This window comes from Trachemys scripta, chromosome 2 (genome assembly GCF_013100865.1).
Source record: "Trachemys scripta elegans isolate TJP31775 chromosome 2, CAS_Tse_1.0, whole genome shotgun sequence".
NCBI classification, from domain to species: domain Eukaryota; kingdom Metazoa; phylum Chordata; order Testudines; family Emydidae; genus Trachemys; species Trachemys scripta.
The window spans coordinates 219,882,300-219,903,244 of NC_048299.1; the positions used below are offsets into that span (position 1 = coordinate 219,882,300).

Below are 20,945 nucleotides of genomic sequence, written 5' to 3' on the forward strand. Positions count from 1 at the left end.
TATGAGAGAAAGCTGAAAGTTTGTGTCTAAATTTTCACAGTATCATTAGACCAACACGTAAGCATTTGCAAACTGGCAGAGTGAAGCCTGGGTTAATATAGATATATTTCTTGATTAAAGAAAATTTAGGCTTGGGATGCAGATTTGAAATGTTCTAATTTAGTATAAAGTTGAAAGTTCTTCAAGGAAAAGTTCCCCAATCTTTTAATATGAAACTTTCCAGCACTAAATAGTGCACCTGATAATGAGAGGTGGGCAACCTGGTTTAGATAAAATAAGAGCAGATGTGAATCTTAGCCTAAAACCAAACCTCTTGAGGCTTGGATGAGCCACACACATACACACAACTTTGGTTTTACTGAGTCTCTGAACTTCCTGCTTCCACTTAAAATAGCACTGCTCTGACAGTGTATCCCACTGAGAAGTACAGGAACTCGAGAGCCTTTTCCAACCTAACTTAGCAGGTTTGACTAAGCATCTGTACTCTTTTTGTGGATGATGAAAAAGACGAGAGATCTGATTTGAAGTTTGCCATCACTGTGTCTCGATTGATATGCCCAATCAGACATGAGCTTTTTGTTGTTTGTATAGGTGGCAGATACACCCCGGTAGAATATATTCCATTTTTCAATCCCTCATTATATCAGAAATCAATCCCAAGTAGCACTACCCATAAATATTTGGAGACAATTGTTGGAATGCAGTCATAAGGTCTGATTGAATAAGTCTAATAAATCATATGAGCAGTTGTCCCAGCACTGCATGGAAAGCAGCTGCTCAGCAGCCCCCTTGACTGCTGCCTGCCGGCTGCTTCTGTTAGCTGCTCAGCACAGCATGTGATGGATCTGGGAATCAGATGCATGGGTGGAGAGAGGCAGCTGGTGGGGGGGTGGAGGAGAGATGGTGACTCAGCAGGTGGGAGAGGCTTCTGCGCTTGCTGGACAAAATGAAATCCTGGGGAAATATGGGTCAAGCCGTAGGGTAGGCGAAGCAATGGGTGGAAATCAAGAAGTGGAAGCCATTTAGGATAAGAGGAGAAACTGTGTGGGAGCAGGGGTAGAGAAATGGGGTTGAGAGGGGTATTTTCAGGATTTTTTTTTTTTTTTTTTCCCCCAAATCAGCTAGTGAGTTGAAGGAGCCTTGTGCAGGCTGTGTGCATTCTAGTGAATTTTGAATGTTTTATTTGCATTTTTTCTCCTCTCACTTTATAAGGAGACTTTAAATTAAAGTTCAGCAGAATGTCCAGAGAATTATCCATCATCTGCTAGTTGGCAGAATTGTTCTTGGAAATACTTTCATGTTACCAGCTGTATCCCAAGGAAAGGGGAAGACAGAAAGGAGAGCAAAACCAAGTATTTGTGTTAGAATGGGTAGGGATCTAGAAAAAGAGTAAGACAGGTTGAAAAAAATGATACAAGGAGCAGAAGGGTGCTATAGGTCAGAAAAGATGTGAGAACATCGTAACAAAGTGAAGACGAGACAAATGAAGAGAAAAGGATGAGAATGTCAAAGCATCATGGAGGAAAAATCAGGCATCAAAAATGGAAAGCAAAATTGCAAAAACATGTTGAGACAGATGCACGAAGAAATAAGAACATAGCCTGGGCAAAAAAGAGGGGAAATGAAACTCAGGTGAAGATCTGTCACAAAATGGTAGTGGGGATGGGCCCTAATTACCAAAAGACTTGCATTATTTAAATTCCCCTTAATAAATATTACTTATTAAAAATATATATAGCACTGTAAATTTACACCAGGGTTTCACTCAGTGTTAAATTTGGTAGAGCTTCAATAACATTTTCAACAGTCTCATATTTTGCAGTATTAGAGGGTTTGGAAGAAATATTGTCTTTAATGTAGAACAGGGGTGGGCAAACTATGGCCTGCAGGCCGGATCTGGCCTGCCACCCATTTTAATCCAGCCCTCGAACTCCTGCTAGGGAGTGGGGTCTGGGGCTTGTCCCGATCCAGCATTCCAGCCAGGAAGCAGGGTCGGGGGCTGCCCCACGCGGCTCCCAGAAGCAGCGGCATGGCTCCCCTCCAGTTCTTATGCATAGTGGCAGCCGTGGCCAATGGGAGCTGCAGGGGTGGTGCCTGCGGATGGGGCAGCATGCAGAGCTGCCTGGCCTCAGCTCCGCTTAGGAGCAGGAGAAGGGACATGCTGCTGCTGCTTCCGGGAGCTGCTTGAGGTAAGTGCTGCCCGGAGCCTGCACCCCTGAGCCTCCCCCTGCACCCCAACCCCCTTCCCCCACCCTGATCCCCCTTTCCACCCCCCAAACAGCTCGATCCCAGCTCGGAGCACCTACTTGCACCCCAAACCTGTCATTCCCAGCCCCACCCCAGAGTCTGCACCCCTTCCCGCACCCCAACTCCCTGCCCCAGTCCTGATCCCCCTCCCACCCTCCAGACCCCTCAATCCCAGCCCAGAGCACCCTCCTGCACCCCAAACCTCCCAGCCCCACCCCAGAGCTTGCACCCCATCCCCACACCCCTGCCCCAGCCCTGATCCTCCTCCCACCCTCCGAACCCCTTGGTCCCAGCTTGAAGCACCCTCCTACACCCCAAACTCCTCATCCCCAGCTGGAACCCTCCTGAGCTTGGAGTCCTCTCCCGCACCCTGAACTCCTCATTTCTGGCCCCACCCCAGAGCCCACACCCCAAACCAGAGCCCTCACCCCCTCCTGCACCCCAACCCCAATTTTGTTAGTATTCATGGCGTGCCATACAATTCCTATTCCCAGATGTGACCCTTCCTTGGGCCAAAAAGTTTGCCCACCCCGATGTAGAAAGTTCTGTCTACCATTTCAGTGAAAATTTTTTCCAAATGTACTTCTGAGACACTTATTAATTTTTAAATGACTGTTGTGCTGAAATATAAAAAAAACAATTTGTGTGCTAAATAAATAAATAAAAGCTTGGATATCTCATTAGTGATCCTGAACTCATATATATAATTGGAAACAGGTGAATGGTGATGGAGTAATTGACTAAAATATTAGAATGAAACCAGTCTTGATCATAAAGTATAAATCAAGCAATTTGTGGCTAGAGATGTTATTCCTTCAATGGAAAATCTAGATTCCTCTAGCTTGACCAAATTAAAATAGAAGAAAACCATTTCCTAATGGGCAATTATGTTAAATGGATTAAATTGCACTTAGTAGTGCTGCAAGGTTGTATGATACAGTATGCAACTTGGCTTGCCATGTCTCACCTGCCTAATACTTGGTATAGACACTTTGGTATCCCTTCCTTCCCTTAAAAACTATACGACTTGAACATGAAGTGCCCATTTTAGTGAAAACTTGCCTCTTTAAATGAAGGTTACAATAGTGTTGAAATCCTTGTTGCTGCGCTTTTATAACCTGAAACCAATGGTACAGAATTTGTTTGCATCATGTCCATCAGATCTTATGGTTTCTGTGCTTTCTTCATTTGAGTTGGCGAGAGATTGAAACTCATGAAAAGCTTGGTTCTTTCAAGTTACTGTGTATTAAACGAGATGTGTAAGTCCATAAGCTAAATTATCATGTAATTGGCATCACAGCTTGGTGGGATAAATCTCATGATTAGAATGTTGGTATAGAGGGGTATAGCTTCTTTAGTAAGCACAGGAAGGTGTTGCATCATACATCAAGAATATATACACTTGTTCTGAGGTCCAGGAGGAGGTGAGGCAGACCAGTTGAAAGTTTCTAGGTAAATATAAATGGGGTAAGAAAAAAAAGAAGGGTGATGTCATGATGGGGGTGGGGTGGGGGTCTATGACAAGCCATCAAATCAGGAAAAGGAGGTGGATGAGGCATTTCTAGAACAAGTAGCAGAAATATCCAAAACACAAGTATTGCTAGTAATATTGGGGACTTTAACTATCCAGACATCTGTTAGAAAAGTAATACGGCAAAACAAAATTTACAATAAGTTCATGGAATGTATAGGCGACAACTTCTTGTTTCAGAAAGTGAAGGAAGTAGCCAGGGGGACAGACATTTTAGGCTTGATTCTAACAGTCAGGGAGGAATTGGTAGCACATCTGAAGGTGGAAAACATTTTGCATGAAAGATCTTGAAATGATAGATTTCATGGTTCTAAGGAAAGGAAAGAGCGAGAGCTGCAGAATAAGGACAATGAACTTCAAAAAACTAACAAACTCAGAGAACTGGTAGATAAGGTTCCATGGGAAACAAAATCTAAGGGGAAAAGGAGTTAAGGAGAGCTGGTAGTTTCTCAAGGGGACAGTATTAAAGCAACAACAGCAAACTATCCCAAAGCAAAGGAAAGATAGGAAGAATAGTAAGAGGCCAGTGTGGCTCCATTAGTTGCTCTTTAATGACCAGATAATCATAAAGGAATCCTACCGAAAGTGGAAATGTGGCCAGATTGCTAAGGAGGAGTACAAAAGAATAGTGCAAGCATATAGGGGCAAAATCTGAAAGATTAAGCTGTCTACACTAGTGTCTATATCGTCAAAACTTTGTTGCTCAGGGGTGTGAATATTCAACCCCCAAGTGACATAAGTTACACTGATATAAGCGCTAGTGTGCACAGTGCTTAGTTGGCGGGAGAGCTTCTCCCGCTGACATAGCTTATGCCGCTCATTGGGGTGGTTTTTTTTTATGCCGATGGCATAGCGTCTTCACCAGACACACTGCAGCAGTACAGCTGTATTGGTGCAGCTGCAGTGCTGCACGTGTAGATGTGGCTTAAGGCACAAAATGAGTTACACCTAGCAAGGAACATAAAAGGGAATAAGACGAGGCTCTTTAAATATATTAAGAGAAAGACAAAAGAAAATGTAGGTCATTTACTTAGCGAGGAAGGAGTGCTGCTAACTAATGACATCAAGGAGACTGAGGTACTTAATGCTTGTTTTGCTTCAGTCTTCACTAAAAGGGCTAAGGGTGATCAGATACTTAATGCAATTAATATTAAGGGGGAAGGAACATAAATCAAAACAGGGAAAGAACACGATAAGGAATATTTAGATAAGTTAGATGTATTCAAGTCAGTAGGGCCTGATGAAATTCATCCTATGGTGCTTAAGGAACTCGCTGAAGCAGTCTCGGAACCATTAGCAATTATCTTTGAGAGCTCCTGGAGGACAGATGATGTCCCAGAGGACTGGAGAAGGGCAGACATAGTACCTGCCTTTAAAAAGGGGAACAAAAAAGACCTAAGAAACTACAGACCAGTCAGCCTAACTTAGATATCTGGAAAAATACTGGAACAAATTATTAATCAGTTTTTAAGATCCTGGAGGATAATAGGATTATAAGGAATGGCCAGCATAGATTTGTCAAGAAATGCCAAAGCTACCCAATTTCCTTCTTTGATGGGGTTATTGGCCTAGTGGATGGGGAGGAAGCAGTAGATGTAATATATCTTGATTTTAGTGAGACTTCTGGCATGTGACATTTTCATGAGCAAAGTAGGGAAATGCGGTCTCGAAGAATTCACGTAAGATGGGTGTACAACTGTTTGAAGGACCATACTCAAAGAGCAGTTATCAATGGTTTGCTGTCAAACTGTGAGGGCATATCTGTGGAGTCCTGTGAGGGTCAATCCAGGGTCTGGTACTAGTCAATATTTTCATTAATAACTTTAGATAATGGAGTGAAGAGTATGCTTATAAAATTTGCAGATGACACCAAGCTGAGAGGGGTTACAAGCACTCTGGAGGCTGGGATTAGATTTCAAAAGGGCCTTGGAGAATTGGTCTGAATTAAATAAGATGAAATTCGGTAAAGATAAGTGCACAGTACTTCACTTCGCTTAGGAATGAAAAATCAAATGGCAACTACAAAATGGGGAATAACTGGCTAGGTGACAGTAATTACAGAAAAGGATCTGAGGGTTTTAGTGTATCACAAATTGAATATGTATCAACAATGTGATGCAATTGTAAAGGAGTTAATATTCTGGGGTGTGTTAACAGGAGTGTTGTATGTAAGATGTGGGAGATAATTGTCCTTTTCTACTTGCCATGGAGGAGGTCTCAGCTGGAGTAGTGTGTGCAATTCTGGGTGCCATATTTTAGGAGATGTGTGGACAAATTGGAGAGAGTCCAGAGGAGAGCAACAAAAATGGTAAAAGATTTAGAAAATGTGAGCCATGAGGAAAAGTATTTAAAACAAAAAACCCCCCACTTCGATATGGGTAGTCTTGAGAAAAGAAGTCTGAGAGGGAATCTCATATGTCTGCAAATATGTTAAGGGCTGTTGTAAAGAGGACTGTGGTCAATTGTTCTCCATGTCAACTGAAGGCAGGATAAGAAATAAAAATGGGCTTAATCTGCAGCAAGGAAGATTTAGGTTAAATATTAGGAAGAACTTTCTAATTATAAGGGTAGCTAAACTCTAGAATTGGCTGTCATTGGGGGTTTTTAAGAACAGGTCAGACAAATACTGACAGGGATGGTCTAGGTTTACTTGTTCCTGCCTCAGCATAGGGGCTGAACTTGATGACTTCTCAAGGTCTCTTCCAGCCCTAAATTATGATTCTATAATTTTTATATAAAATTAAAACACAAAAGTAACTTTCTCAGAAAAATGAAAAACGCTGCATAACTTTTACACCAGTGGAGGCCATTTTAGTAATTGTTTCTCAGTGGTTCCAAGTTAGTCCCACCTTGGACTATAATCACCATGGTTAAATGAGTAATTGTTTTGTATGTACCGGCATCCTGGAGGAAATTAAACATTCGTTTCCTTGTCTATAAATTGAGAGCGAAGTTAAAATATACAGAATTCTGCACACCCTATCTCCTGTTGCTTAAAAACTGCCAACAACATATATATGCTGGTTGGGAGTCACAGGGACTGGATGGCTGAGGATTAGTAATGGGATAAGGATCTTTACAATTCTAGGTCACCAGTTGATATCTAGACTAGATCAGTAGAAAGTGGAATCCTTTACTGTTTGGCCTATTAGGAGTGAGTTGCAGATTTCAGTTTGGTTCCTTGTAGACTGATGCTCATATCACGAGGATCACCATTGTAATTAGCACCCCTGTAGGCAGACGTGGCAAAGGTGCCAAAAATAGAATGGGAACAGAGACTCCTTCCAGTCAGGATTCAGACATACTGAGGGAGGCACAATACAGAAATTTTCAGTTAGCTGTGCATAAGTTGCAGTCTTCAGTCTCAAGTGCTGTCTGTCAATCATATTTCGCAAGCACTAAGTAATCTGCAGTACTGAAGTTTAAATATAGGAATAATTTAATAATGGGACATAGAAGCTTTTTTCCAATAATGTCTGGAAAGTAAAATGAGGAGCAATTGGTGCACTGTAACATTGCTGCGGAAGGGGGATACTATTTGAGGTGCTTGATTTCTCGCTGAAATGGAGTTTGAGAAAAGCTGAGCCAATGCTCCTAGTTTGTGTGTGGTACTGAACTCATTCATGGTGCCCATTGATTAAATTTTACCAGTTTACCAGTGGATGCAACATTGCAACTTGCAAAGGAGTGAGACATTGCCTGACCTACTGGATTGAGGGATGTGTGAGAACAAAGGTAGGGACCATTCAGTAGATCCTTACCAGGGTAACGCTTGTTTTTCCATTAGTTTTTCAAGCTTCTTGGGATTGAGCCTCAGTCCTAGTAGTTTGTCTCTGAAAATTGTGTGAATTAAGAAGAATATTACCTTTTAAAAATCTGAATAGCCTAGGTTCTAATAAGAGGCAGCTTAAATGATGCAGTAAGCTACACATCAGAAAGTGTGAATAAATTGGTGTTCTTTGCATGCTGAAAGGGTGAAAATTTCACCCTCCAGTTGGCTTAATTTGCATACAAAGTGGGTGGGGTTGTAGCAAGAAAAGTGACCAGATCATGTTTTCTTACTGATCTGTAACTTATACTGCCAGTTATCTTTGATTTGGCTACCAAACCTAAATTAATACTATATGGCTAAACAAAATACTGATACCCTGAGATTAACAAGTCAGGCCTTTGAGAGAGACAAGAGTGGTTGAGGCAATATCATTTATTGGACCAATTTCTGTTGCTGGAGAGGACAAGCTTTTGAGAGAGCTCTGTGAAGCTCGAAAGCTTGTCACCTCTAGCAACATAAGCTGGTCCAATAAATTACCTCACCCACCTTGTGTGTCTCAGATCCTAGGACCAACATGGCTACAACACTGCAAACAAGTCAGTCTTTCTTTTGTCACTATTAAATATTGAATTTTAAGCAAAGACTAGTTTTTACTTTTCTCATCCAGCATGTGTTTGGCTTCTTTTTCATTAAATTCTTTTTTTATAAAAAGGAATTTTAAAAAGTCGGTCTTTGTTTTTAAAAAAAAAAGTCTTAACTTTCTGTATCAGAAATAGAAGTAATAATCTTTCTCATACAATGCTGCTGTTATTGATAGATCTTCTGGAAGTGTCCTGTGTACTGCTCTGCCATCTCAGACAGCATAAAACAGTGGTTGCTGTTGGAATCGTAATCTGTTTGAGGCATCTTTTAGGCCTGAAGCTAACGGTGAGAGGGTGCAAATTCTGGCAGTCCAAAAAACTCTTAGCAAGTTTGAGTGGAGAGGATGACCATGGAAAAATTGGTGTTTTTCTACATCCAAGCCAGCTGCATATTCCTTTGGGAGTCAGACGGCCAAAACATGCATACATACCGTACCCTCTCTTTGGCTGGCTGCAGGGTTCTTCAACATGCCAGAGTAAAATGAAAATTTTCAGGCAGTAACTACTGCTGACTGCCGTGGCAGTATCACTTGCAAGAAACTGCAAGCTATCCCAATATTAGCAACACTGGATGAAGATTATTCTACCAGAATTGAAAAGTAAAGAAGAAAATCTGTAGGAGTTGGGAGGGAGGTTAGTACAGAAAAAAGTATGGGGTAATGGTAATTTGTTTTGCCAAGCTTTTGTGTCTTTCATTTGTATGAGGGACAGAACATAATTAAAATTTATCTGTATTTTTCTTTCAAGAAGCTGAACAATTATGAGACTGTTTAAACTCTTTTCAGTTAAGGTCAAGGAAGATATTTCATATCTATTCTTAAGTTATACTGACTAGCTGTCTTCTATTTATTATTATGGAAATGCTCCAACAGTGAGCTTGTCTGCATTCTATCTCTCTCATTCAAAGGGTATAACATTTTAGTGCCAATTATTTTCTTTTATATTTTGCAGAGGAAATTCAAAGTGCAAACTACAAAACTCTAATATGTTTATGAATAATTAAGAAAAATGTATGGCCTCTAAGAGAATTGTTTGCATTTTTTACAGCTGAGAGCATCTTGGGATTTAACTTTGGATGTAACGATTACCCTCTTCTTCCTCCATTTCTCCTCCCCCTGGTTCCCAAGAAAACAAAGGGACTATATACATTCTTGTAAATAAGAGATTAGAGACTAGCTCTTGAGTGTATATGCCCTTGGGCAAAAAGTCTTAGTTAAAAAAAAATGGAGTTAAGGAGATACAAATGACTTTGAGAAATGTTAGGAGTATCTTGCCACATCAGGTGCCATAAGTTGACTGGAGGAAAGTAATTTGTGCCATTAAATTATCTGTTCATGAGGCTGGCTGAAGCCAGTTTGCAGTATTAGCATAAAAATACAAGTCCACAACAGCATGCTGATTTGGTAGACTGTAGTGTCACCTGACTTGTTCTTAGAGGTTAATGTGTTGAATGTGGGCAGTTTGAAAAGCTGACCTGGAATTTTTTCCCCCCTGGAATAGTTGGCAAAGAGTTTTCATATACAGTTTCCAGAACAGTGAATTAAAAAAGCATTTTTTTGATTAATGGTTATTCAGACAACTACATTTAGGATTTTTAAATATAATTTATTTGGTATTCTTTTGGTCTTTAAGTTGTCATTTCAGATCAGATCTCTTGGCATATTCTAGCCATGGAAAAGTGGCAACTGTATTGTACTTTGGCATGTATTTAAATCTTTATTTTTAAAGTGTCTTTTTTCACAATTTAAAAATTGTTTTCTAAAGATAATCTTGTGGTGGTTTTTTTTTTTTTTTTAATGGAGATATCCTATCTCCTAGAACTGGAAGGGACCTTGAAAGGTCATTGAGTCCAGCCCCCTGCCTTCACTAGCAGGACCAAGTACTGATTTTGCCCCAGATCCCGAGGTGGCCCCCTCAAGGATTGAACTCTCAACCCTGGGTTTAGCAGGCCAATGCTCAAACCACTGAGCTATCCTGCCCCCCCCCAATATCTGTTGTTTCAATACACACATCAATATCTGCATGATCAACAGATGAACTAAATGTAAAATAATGGAAAATTTGTGCAAAGGAAAGGAGAGAATTGATCTTTGACTTGAAATACTCTGAAAATCCTGGTAACATGAGCTTCAGCTTAAAGTTCAGTAACTCTTGGTCACCCTTCCCTCAAAAAGGGGAAAAAAGCACATAAAATTTGCAGTACATCACTTTGTGAAATGAACGTTGGCACCCAAAGCCGGCTTTAGGAAGTGCGGGGCCCGATTCGAACAGTTTTGACGGGGCCCTGGCAAGGATGACTGAAAAAAGAAAAAACACGTAAAAAAACATCTGGGGCTTGTACTCACCGGGCGGCACTCGTAGTCTTCGGCAGTTTGTCCTTCACTCGCTTCGGGTCTTTGGTGGCACTGAAGGACCTGCTGCCGAAGACCCAGAGCGAGTGAAGGACCCGCCGCTGAAGTGTCGCCGAAGACCCGGAGCGCTGCCGGGTGAGTAAAAATTAAAAAGGAGCCTCTAGCCAGGGAAGGGATTCTCGGCCACTTGCCCCCACCCCGGCAGCCCTGCCACTGTGCACGGGGCCCATTTAGGTGCGGGGCCCGATTCGGGGGAATTGGTGGAATTGGCCTAAAGCTGGCCCTGTTGGCACCCTCCAGGACAGAGGACAATGCCACTGCTTACTACTTCTTGGGTGTGAGATGCTGGGAACTTAGCTCATCTTCCTCCTTTTCTGATCCCTCAAAGCTTGTCTTCACTGTAGACTTATCTGAGGCTCAACAAGGCGTTTTCCCCATAACATACTCCACATTCACACATCATCACACCTCTATCAGTGCTACAGGGCAGATCCTGAAGAAGTTGTTAATGCATATCGCTACCCTGAGGTAACTGCAGTGAAGACATGCAGCCATAGGCAGTCACAACATTCAAGACATGTTGGTCCTCCAGTCTGCCTCCACTTAGCTTCCTGCTTACAGTTTGTAGTTTCACTAGCTTCATACATAGTTTAGTGTTGCTATAGCGCAGACCCCTGCTGAAAGTAAGGAAATGGAAGCAGTTAAGGAAGCCTGTATAATGGGAGCCCTACCTAGGGGTACATCTACACTACAGCGGGGAGTCGATTTAAGATACGCAAATTCAGCTACGTGAATAGCGTAGCTGAATTCGACATATTGCAGCCGACTTACCCCGTTGTGAGGACGGCGGCAAAATCGACTTCTGCCGCTTTTTGTCGGCGGCGCTTACTACCACCTCCGCTGGTGGAGTTAGAGCGCCGATTTGGGGATCGATTGTCGCGTCCCAATGGGACGCGATAAATCGATCCCCGAGAGGTCGATTTCTACCCGCCGATTCAGGCGGGTAGTATAGACCAGACCTAAGGGTGGGAAAAACACAAGATATGTGTGCAGCAGTCATGAGGTCACTGCCTATAGTAGAAGACCCTTTTCAGAGAGTGGCTGTGGATTGGAGGACACTTCAAAGTCCTCACAGTCTGCACAGAGATGTGGCAGAGAGCAGAATCTGCCCTGGGAAAGGAACACAGGGTTATCCCAAAGATCGGATATGGCTTTCTCTGGGGGTAGAGACAGAAGCTTGGAGAGGGTGTGCCAGAAAATGAATTTCATGGACTTAGACCATTTCTTCACATGATCCCCACAGTGGCAGACAAGTTGTCTCAACACCCTACAAATATGAACACAATGTAGCACAGTGAGTTGTGGCACTGTGAATCTTGGGATATGTGCCCAGATAGCCATTGCTTACCTCAGCCAGATGCAATACCAGTGTAGGTGCAGACCATGGCCCGACAGTCATGTGGTCATGCTATCATGGGTTAAACTACCATTGGTTGTTACCCTGTGATTCTTATCCCATGCTTAGCATCCAGTGAAAACATAGCCTTAGCTTCCATCACTCTGGGATATGAAGCCTGCTTTTAACATCAGTCGTCTTCTTGCAGGATCAACATGCAGATACTGAATTCAGTGGGCCAATGCAATGCTTGACCTTTGATGTTTTCAAAGCAGTATTACGGCTTTTAAAATAACAATAGAAGGGATACTGTAAAATAATTGTAAACAGCCATACAACTACTACTATATTAAAAAGGAACCTCACACTTGAATTAACTTTCAGGAAGAAATACACCAAACAATTCTAATTTACACTTTTCAGTGTTTATCATGCTGTTGAAGATTTCTTTTAAGATTATTCTCTTTTACAAATGCACAGTTTTCTCCTGCAGAGATGCCATAATACTGGGTTTTTGACATCAGTCTGGAGAAATGGAGTCTCAAATTTAGCATAATGCCTTCACTGTAAGAGAAAACAGTATGAGAAGATTGGGTCGATCATGTGAAGATTGGCTATTAGGGAGAGAGTTTTTATTTAATAATCCTAGGTAACTGGCAAAAATTCTATGGAACTATGTCTAACAGATGTTAATGGTGGCTTAGTTTTTTGGCACGTCATGAAATAGCTACCCACAGCAAGGTTTTAAGATACTATCTACAAAGGTTTAGCTTCTTTTTGGTTACAGAGGCCTAAAATTTTGGAGCCAAATGCAAACCTTGGTTTCTACATTCTGAAAGCTAGCTAAAATGCATCTGACTGACCTGAATGCATCATTTTACAAATGTTAGTTATGATTCTCAACTTCCCTAGGAGGTAGGTAAATAAATAGTATTACTCCCACTTTATCAACTGAAATAAGTTGAGGGGAAGAGAGGTTGTGATTTTGCTCAAGTAGAATCCAAGTTGTTAAAACCATGGTTTTCAGATTCACTCCTGTATCTAATATACTAAATCACACCGTGCTGCCCATCTACAGGTAATTCTCTTAACTTCTATGCCTGTTTCTCAAAGTGACATTCTCTGTGTGGAGGGCACTGTGGTCTTGGGGGCGGATCTAAGGAAAAGTGAGTTTGGCATTTGCTTACAAGACTTGCACCTGCTGTGTAATCCAAGGGCTGGAAATACTCCAGAAGTTCTGCAATCCTCTAGTCTTCCAGAGTTTGCTGGGGAGAAGTTTCTTCCTGCTGGTTCTGCGGCTTCGCCTCCTCTTTCCTCAAATCACTGCCAGATTTTATTCTCAGGTAGCAGATGCTGCAAGGGAGGAAGAAGCTGATGCATTGTTTCCTCCAGTCCTGCAGGGGAAGGTGCAAAGGGCATTAAAGGCTAAATGCAACTGCCTCTGTATAACCAGACTCCGCTTCCCTCCATTTCAGCTACCTCCAGAAGGAGAGAGGAAACAATCTTACCTATGTATTGATTTTGGTGTACATTTGTATGAAGCCACTTTCTTTAGTGGAAACTGCATCTCAAGAAACCTCAATGTTCTTGAGTTTTAGACTTGCATAAAATTGCAAGTAACGTTCCTTTTTTTTTTTTTTTTTTTTTTTTTTGCAAACCACAATTCTTTAGCTTCAGTAGTGCAACAGCTATTGCATTTCAGTAGTGTATATGGCATATAATGACTTTACTGCATTGGTATAAAAATACTGTAATGAAGACTGAAGACATGGTAAGATAAGAACAGAACTGATTTATTTAAATTAACTATACTAGCCTGTTTAGAGAAAAGAGCACTTCATAGTGAAAATAAAGTTTTGTTTTTTATTTGAAGTTTGAAAGATTTTGAGGGGTGAATGTGTAATAGACACTTTTCAAAGCAGGGAATTTAGCCATATGGTTAAAACCTGTGTACTAATTAGAAAAATCTCAACCAGTAAACTTTAATTATGCCTAAATGTGGCTAAATTATTTCTAAACTGTATGTCAGCTGTTGTAATCAAAAACACATTGACCACCATTGCTGAGCAGTTAGTACTTCCTACTGGCTTTAAGTCTAAATCGAGTTCTTGTAGGTCAAGAAAGATAAAGGGAAAATAGAGCTTCATAAAGAACTTCCTGGGATTTAGATGTCAATGTGAACTTTGTTTTTCCACTTTCCTTTCCATCTCTTTCTCCAGATGGCCCTGTATCTACTTACAGCTCTGGTACCCCATATCTTTTGGCCCTGTTAGACTATGATAACGCTGTAATTTCCCCTATATGGGAGGGCTGATTGATATGAAGTGCTTAGCTTTATTTTTGGAAGAAATCTTTCATCTGTATCAGTCAGTTGTTGCTGGATACAATGTACAGTTTATAAACATGGTGTATGGTTCTGAATTTGTGATATTTTTGAGTAAAAGTTACACATACACACAGGTGTATAATATATATTGACACTAACCGTAAATATGTTTTTAGATCGGGGCAACATACGTTCTTAAATCTTTGGCTTCCTAGTTGTTAGATAAATACCTTTCATAGTTTTTTTTCACAATGGGGTATTGCAAATGTTTATCAGTGGTAGGGGCCATGAACTGGAAGAAATAATGTCAATGGAATAAATGCCTAAAGATTAGAAATTGGGTTTCATATTTATTTAAGAAATAAACCTCTTTCTCTCTACTATTCTCCCGAAAAAATGTTTCGGAAAGATGGTTTTGTGCTCAAGACACTGGACTGGTATTCAAGAGATCCTGTTTTTATTCTTACCTCTGGCACAGATTCCTTGAGTGACTTTGACCAAGTCATTTTAAATTCTCTCTGCATCAGTTCCATATCTGTAAAATGGGGATATTTTTGTAAGTGCCATAGAAAAACCTACAAATGAATAAATAAAATAAAATGCCCAAAATACATGCATATGTATAAGATGAAACGTAAGTGCTTGACCTACTGAATAGGCAGTATTCTTGGCCACACTTCCTTGTCAGTGGTCTGCCACCTTTACTTGAGCAGAGGAGAAACAAGCACTAGCAGCCACAGGGTATCATCTACCCTCAGCGGTTTTCAAACTGTGGGTCGCGACCCCATTTCAATGGCGTCTCCAGAACTGGCATTAGACTTGCTGGGGTCTGGGGCTGAAGCCGAAGCCTGAGCCTCACCCCACGGGGCCAAAGCCCTTTGTTCCCCCCGGCACAGAGTGGTGGGGGTCAGGCTTCAGTCTCTCCCCCCCTCCCTCCCCCCCGGGGTCGTGTAGTGATTTTTGTTATCCGAAGGGGTTTGCAATGCAGCGAAGTTTGAGAACTGTTGGAAGTGTAGCTGCAATTAGTGCTTGGGTTAGGAATCATATGGGCTATCAATTTGGTCCTGTTAAACAACAAAGGGACTGTGGGGCCTGGGATAAGGTGCAAAAATGATCACACTATTGGCAGTCCTTGCATTTTTTTAATTTAAAAAAAAAAAAAGTGTAAACAAAGTTTTCCAATGAGCTCTTGAAACTTGTACTTTGGTAGCCCAGTTAGCTGTTAAACCAATTTGTTCATTCCACTCAATGAATCTGGAGGGTTTGTGGTTATGGAGCGTTACTGCAAGGAGGGGAAAGCCTCGGGTGCACGTGATATTGGTTTGTACCAATGACTCTTTGACACCCTTTTAAAAATCCCTGATACAAAAACAGAACTTTAACCAGAATTCCTAAATAATAAAACGTATATGCTCTTCAAGGATGAAAATAAGGTTTCTATTTTTAGGTGCATTTTATCAGTGTATGCTTCTTTCCAGACATTTACTATGGTGTTCTAGGTATCTTGGCTTCATACTCTGCATGATCATGCTGCCTTCCTAGTGTCAAGTTCAGGACTGAGAGAGCTGATGAACAGAGTATTTGAAGCACCATAAAATTAGTCTTCTGTTGTTTGTTGTGTGGATTATGGAGGTGTTGAGGAGGGAAGAGTTGAGGAATCATTTAAAACAGTTTTCCTTTTAGTGATGTAAATCTATATCTTAAAGCTGAAATATCGCCACGAATAAATACTTATTTTTTCTTCAGGGTAAACTAACGCTGATCTAGCAACCACAGTATTTAGGGATTGCACATACTATTGCAGAGTTTGTCCAAACTTTCTGTATCGAGTTAATGTTTGATACAAATTGGTGGTCTACAGGAATTACAGCCATTTTTTATCCATATTGCTTTTTTAGACTTCTTGACACATTTTCTTCTACCTTATTAGACTAGAGGACTAGAAACTTCATTGTGAGGTTATTTGAGATCTGCGCACTGCAAAATATCTTATTGAAATATTAGTTAACAAGATTGTGACAAGTGTTTAGCAGTTCACAAAGCTCACCATGATAGTGTGTGTACCAGCTAATTAAGTAACAGTCGCAAGTTGTTTATGGCTGGGGGTGGGTGGGTATCCTTCCTATTTTTGCTAATTGTATCTTCTCTCTCCACCCACATTCTCTACCATGTTCATATTTAATTAGGACTACAGCATCTCTAGCAGCTTTTGGGAGGACAGTAGATTATGCAAAGGCACTCTTTATTGTTGTCTTTATCTCCAACCTTGAAACAACTTCTTTATCAACATCCTTGATCAGAGGGCTTAATATAGCTTTCATGGAAAATGAATCTCTTCCCCCATCCCTTTCCCACAAGAGCTGTTTTAGAATTTAGAATGTTTCTCTCTGCTCAAAGGGAATGTGGGTTCTAGACAACTTTCTTCCTCCTCTTATGACCTTTTCTATGGAAGTATTTCTAGCTCAGGGTTTAACCATGTTTGCTGCAAAAGTTAGACTTTATTTTTTAAGCTTAAAATAGGCAGGTTTTTTTCCTGCTAACAGCTCTGCCACAGGGTTACGGGTGACCTATTTTGTGTAAAGAAGCAAAGTTATGCAATTCTGAATTTTTTTTTTTTTTTTTTTTCCTGGGAGCAAGAAGCTCTGTATTCCATGCAGGAATCACTGTTGTTCAATGATGCCAAACTGATTTCTACCTCCTCCCCGTCAGGCTATGCAACATACAGCAGCCACAAATGGCATTTGTTACCTGGCTTTATGGTACTACTAAATGAAGTATTAAGGTTCATAAGTTGGAATCTTGTTTTAAAGAATTTTTTTAAAGAATCTAATTCTATGTTCTAAATATCTATTTAGAATGCATATAATTCATGGCCCATGGTTCAATGACTTCAGAAGCTAGAAAGAAACCTTGCTTTGATGCCACTGATGTAAAGTGATCAGACAACAAATATTCTAAGGATGGCATTATTGGTTGATAGCTTGAGTAGTACTTTGGGCCCCTCAACATGCCCAGTTCTTGGCCAGCATCTATAATGTAAAAGGACTGTAACAAGCTTATTAGTTCAGGCCCACTTTGCTAATTTTCATGCTGAAGTTGATAAAATACTGGAAAAACCTTTTGGAAAGATAGCATCTTTCTTCCCCAAACTAAATCTATAATGGATAGATAAGTCTTCAGATGTGTTTATTTGGCCAACTTTTTTGGTCTCGTATTTCACATATATCCATTGGGCCCTCTTGTTCCTCTAAGCAGTGATAAAAGCTAGCAGAATCTGTTCTAACTGTGGACTAAAAGAAGTTATTGGAAATGTCTATAGTTGTACCTTGCTGTAAAATTAAATGTACAAATGACTTGTTCAGGTACACATCTCCCAGGTGACTGACTGAACAAGTTAGTGTTCTATTGGTTACTCTTAAAGTAACATGCTATTTGTCACTTTCTAATATTTTCTTATTTTTTGGCAGGCTCAAGAACAACATAATGGTAGAAATGCCTGCCTTATTTTAGGCCCAAAGGAAACAGTTAATGTACCTTTCCCTGAAGTTGAGAGATGAGTATGCTACAGAAATTATGGAAGCTCCGGTTTGTAGTCATTTGAATTACCAATGTTGGTTTTATCACATCAATAAGTCTACTGGGGAAAGACCAGTTTTAGCTTACTGTATTTCTGTATCCGTTTCCATCATAGGATTTGAGTAGGTTACCCACTAAGTCTGGCAGAGATGGGAATAGGAGTTCTGAATCAAAGTCCTGTGCTTCAGCCACAAACCCATCCTTTCCCTCAGACTGACTGCTTTATCTAGAGTTCCATTCAGGGTCCAGATCTTTTTCAGCAGGTCAAATTCCAGAAATAAACACACACTTACACACTTTTCTGAGCAGCAATCAGCTACGCTATTGTTTTATTGTAAATTTCTCTAGTACCATAAAATGACTTCTGCCATATATTTATGGGTACCCTACATCCTGAAATGTTATACTTTTGCTACAATGGGTTGAGCATTGCAATGTACTGAAAGTGACCACTGTACCTTTAGACAGTAGCTGTCTCTAATTATTTAGAAGATTTTACAAGCTTTTTTTTCTGTCCCAGATATTTAGACATTTTCATGCAGCACTGTTGCATGGATTTAAAAGGAATATCTATGTGGAAATGGCTATTTTAATCCTAGAAAAAATATCACTTAATACATCAAAAGTCACAAATACTGCATAGCTTAACTCTTGTATTGCAGAAGTTATTGTGAAGATTATCTGCCTCTTCATTCACTCAAAGAATGAAACTCATTCATTCATTTGAGTTACAGCGACTACCTAAATAAAAAAAAAATGCTTGCATTATGCAGTTGTGTAAGACAGCCACAAAAATGTTTAGATTTTCCCCTCAAAAATGCTATTGGTTAGACATCTGGACCCCAGAAAATACTTTTTATGAGAGTATGATTTACACTTTGCCCTCTTCTTGCAATTTACAACTGAGATCCCTACTGGTAGGACTAACAGTGCAGAAGGGAAAACTTGTTCTCATCTCTTAGTGGTCTTTAGGTGATATCTCCACATCAGTTTGGACAAACTTAGCCCATAATAGAACACCTGAGCAAATTGAGGTCATTGTTTAAAAGAAAGTGAATTCTGTGATATTAGTGTTGTGAAAGAACATTGGTGGTAGGAATTACCTGGTGGTTTACAAAAAAGCTTCCTTGTATCTTGTTCTTAGTTTAAAAACAAAACTATGAAAGTTAAATCTTAAAACTCAAGTGGAGTGGAGAACTTTCAAACTTCACAAGTGACTTTGAGGGGAGAAACTGAGTTTATCTAGCTCTGTTTGGGTAACTTACATGGAATTGTTTTTCAGCATAACCTTATCTGTTCTCCCCTCCCCACTTTTAAAAATGGACAATATAATCAAATACGCTAACTTGTTTTTTTAACTTTGGCAGTACTCCGTGATTCTCACACCATTTGTATTAATGACATTGGGTGTGAACTCTTGGTAAGAGGATAATTTTTCTACAACATGCTAAATGGAAGAGACCCATTCTGTTGGGAACCCTTTTTTGTAGCTAGATTCCTCTTTGCCTTCTCTTATCCTACTCAGAAACAGAAGCATTGAGGAAGATTCCCAGGAAAGCCACTCTTTTTTTTTTTTTTCTTTTGAACTAGACAAGGTTTAATTTTTATATTTGATACTTATAGTTGACAGTGAAAAATCTAAAACTACAGACCACATGAAGATAATAGGGGGAAAAATACTTAGTTTTATTTTTATAACAAAAACAGTGGTTTGAATTTGAGAAGGAAACCAGAAGCTAGAAACTCATGAGTTTTAATCTAGGTTGTGCTTTCAATTAACTGTAAAACCTTGGTCCGGTCATTTATCTTTGTCTGTTTCCTCGTAGTAAAAAAGGAATGATGATCCCTACCTTTATGAATGTTGTAAGGATTAATTAGTATTGGTTCAGTGTTATACGTGCAAAGCAAGTTATAAATGCTTCTTATTAGTGATACTCTGTTTGAGAGTTAACTTTTTTGCGTTGCCAAGTAATCTGCAAGTCTTTAGCAATATTGTTAATTTAGTTTTGATTTTCAGAGATGTCACCTATACTATTTTCCAGAATGACTCTTATTTATCTGTTTTTTAGTCATATCTAAAAAAACTGCTTTTGTGTTTCTAAAGGTTAGTTTTTAAGATAGATTCATTTTAAAAAATCCTCTTTTGTTACAGATTGTAAAAATTTTAATCTCCGTGTACAACTATTAGAAACATGCATCCGGGGCCCTAAATATTTACATAAAATCATTTCATATATAAGTGGTAGACTTTCCATATAGTTTTAATAATAATTAATCAATCAATACTTTAAAAAAAAAATCCCTCAACTCTGATGTTCTCACAGCCTATGTGGCCTTTTGCAATGTGTCTGGAAAGTTATCCAAACTGGGCTCAGGCAGACAATGTCAGGAAGAAATTGTGGAGTTGAGGGTTCTTCTGTCAGAACGCCTTGTTGGTAGCCCTTTCCATTTTAAACTGAGGGGACTACAGGCGATGTGCCTTTGCAGATCCCAACTGTGGCATGAACCAACAGAAAAACTGTAAATGTGCATGTTCGAAACTACAAAGGTTTTCCTTCGAATATTAAAGCCATAAATGGTGCATAGCATGCTGTAACTCATTTCCAAATTTAAAAGTATAATAGTGTTACAACTCAAGTTTATTTATTAAAATGAATGTTGTTCTGAAATCTAAGGAAGAATCCTCTGATCCCTTTGCTGATTTCTTTACTATTTAGTTCAGATTTTCATCACTAATACCTTGCTCAAAGTTCTTACAGGCAGATAAACTCTTCTTCACTCCAGCTAAAGAGCTTTGTCTTCCGTTTTGTTTGAACATCTGTGAGTACTCAAGTTTTATTAACAGTGTAGCTATTGAAGGGCAGTTAGTTTGATAACTTCAAACTAAACAGAAATGCTGCATAAGAAATAATAGTTCAAATGGTGTTGGGTTTATATTAGCTTAATAGTTCATAAAGTCTTTGGAAAAATATTTTCAAGCTGTCAAGCTTTTTAAAATTACTATGTACCTTCTTAACTAATAGGATTCTGAACATCTAGTGAAATATCTATCAGTTAAGTCACACTGCAATGTGAGCTGAAACTGCCCAGTGCATAAAGAATACA

At 39.8% G+C, this 20,945-nt stretch overlaps 1 protein-coding gene across 3 annotated transcripts in view; it reads left to right on the plus strand.

Moving 5' to 3' along the window:
• The window catches only part of CHD7 (chromodomain helicase DNA binding protein 7), a 186,888-nt gene that overhangs the window by 68,874 nt on the left and 97,069 nt on the right, over positions 1-20,945 (plus strand). The window lies entirely within an intron of this gene.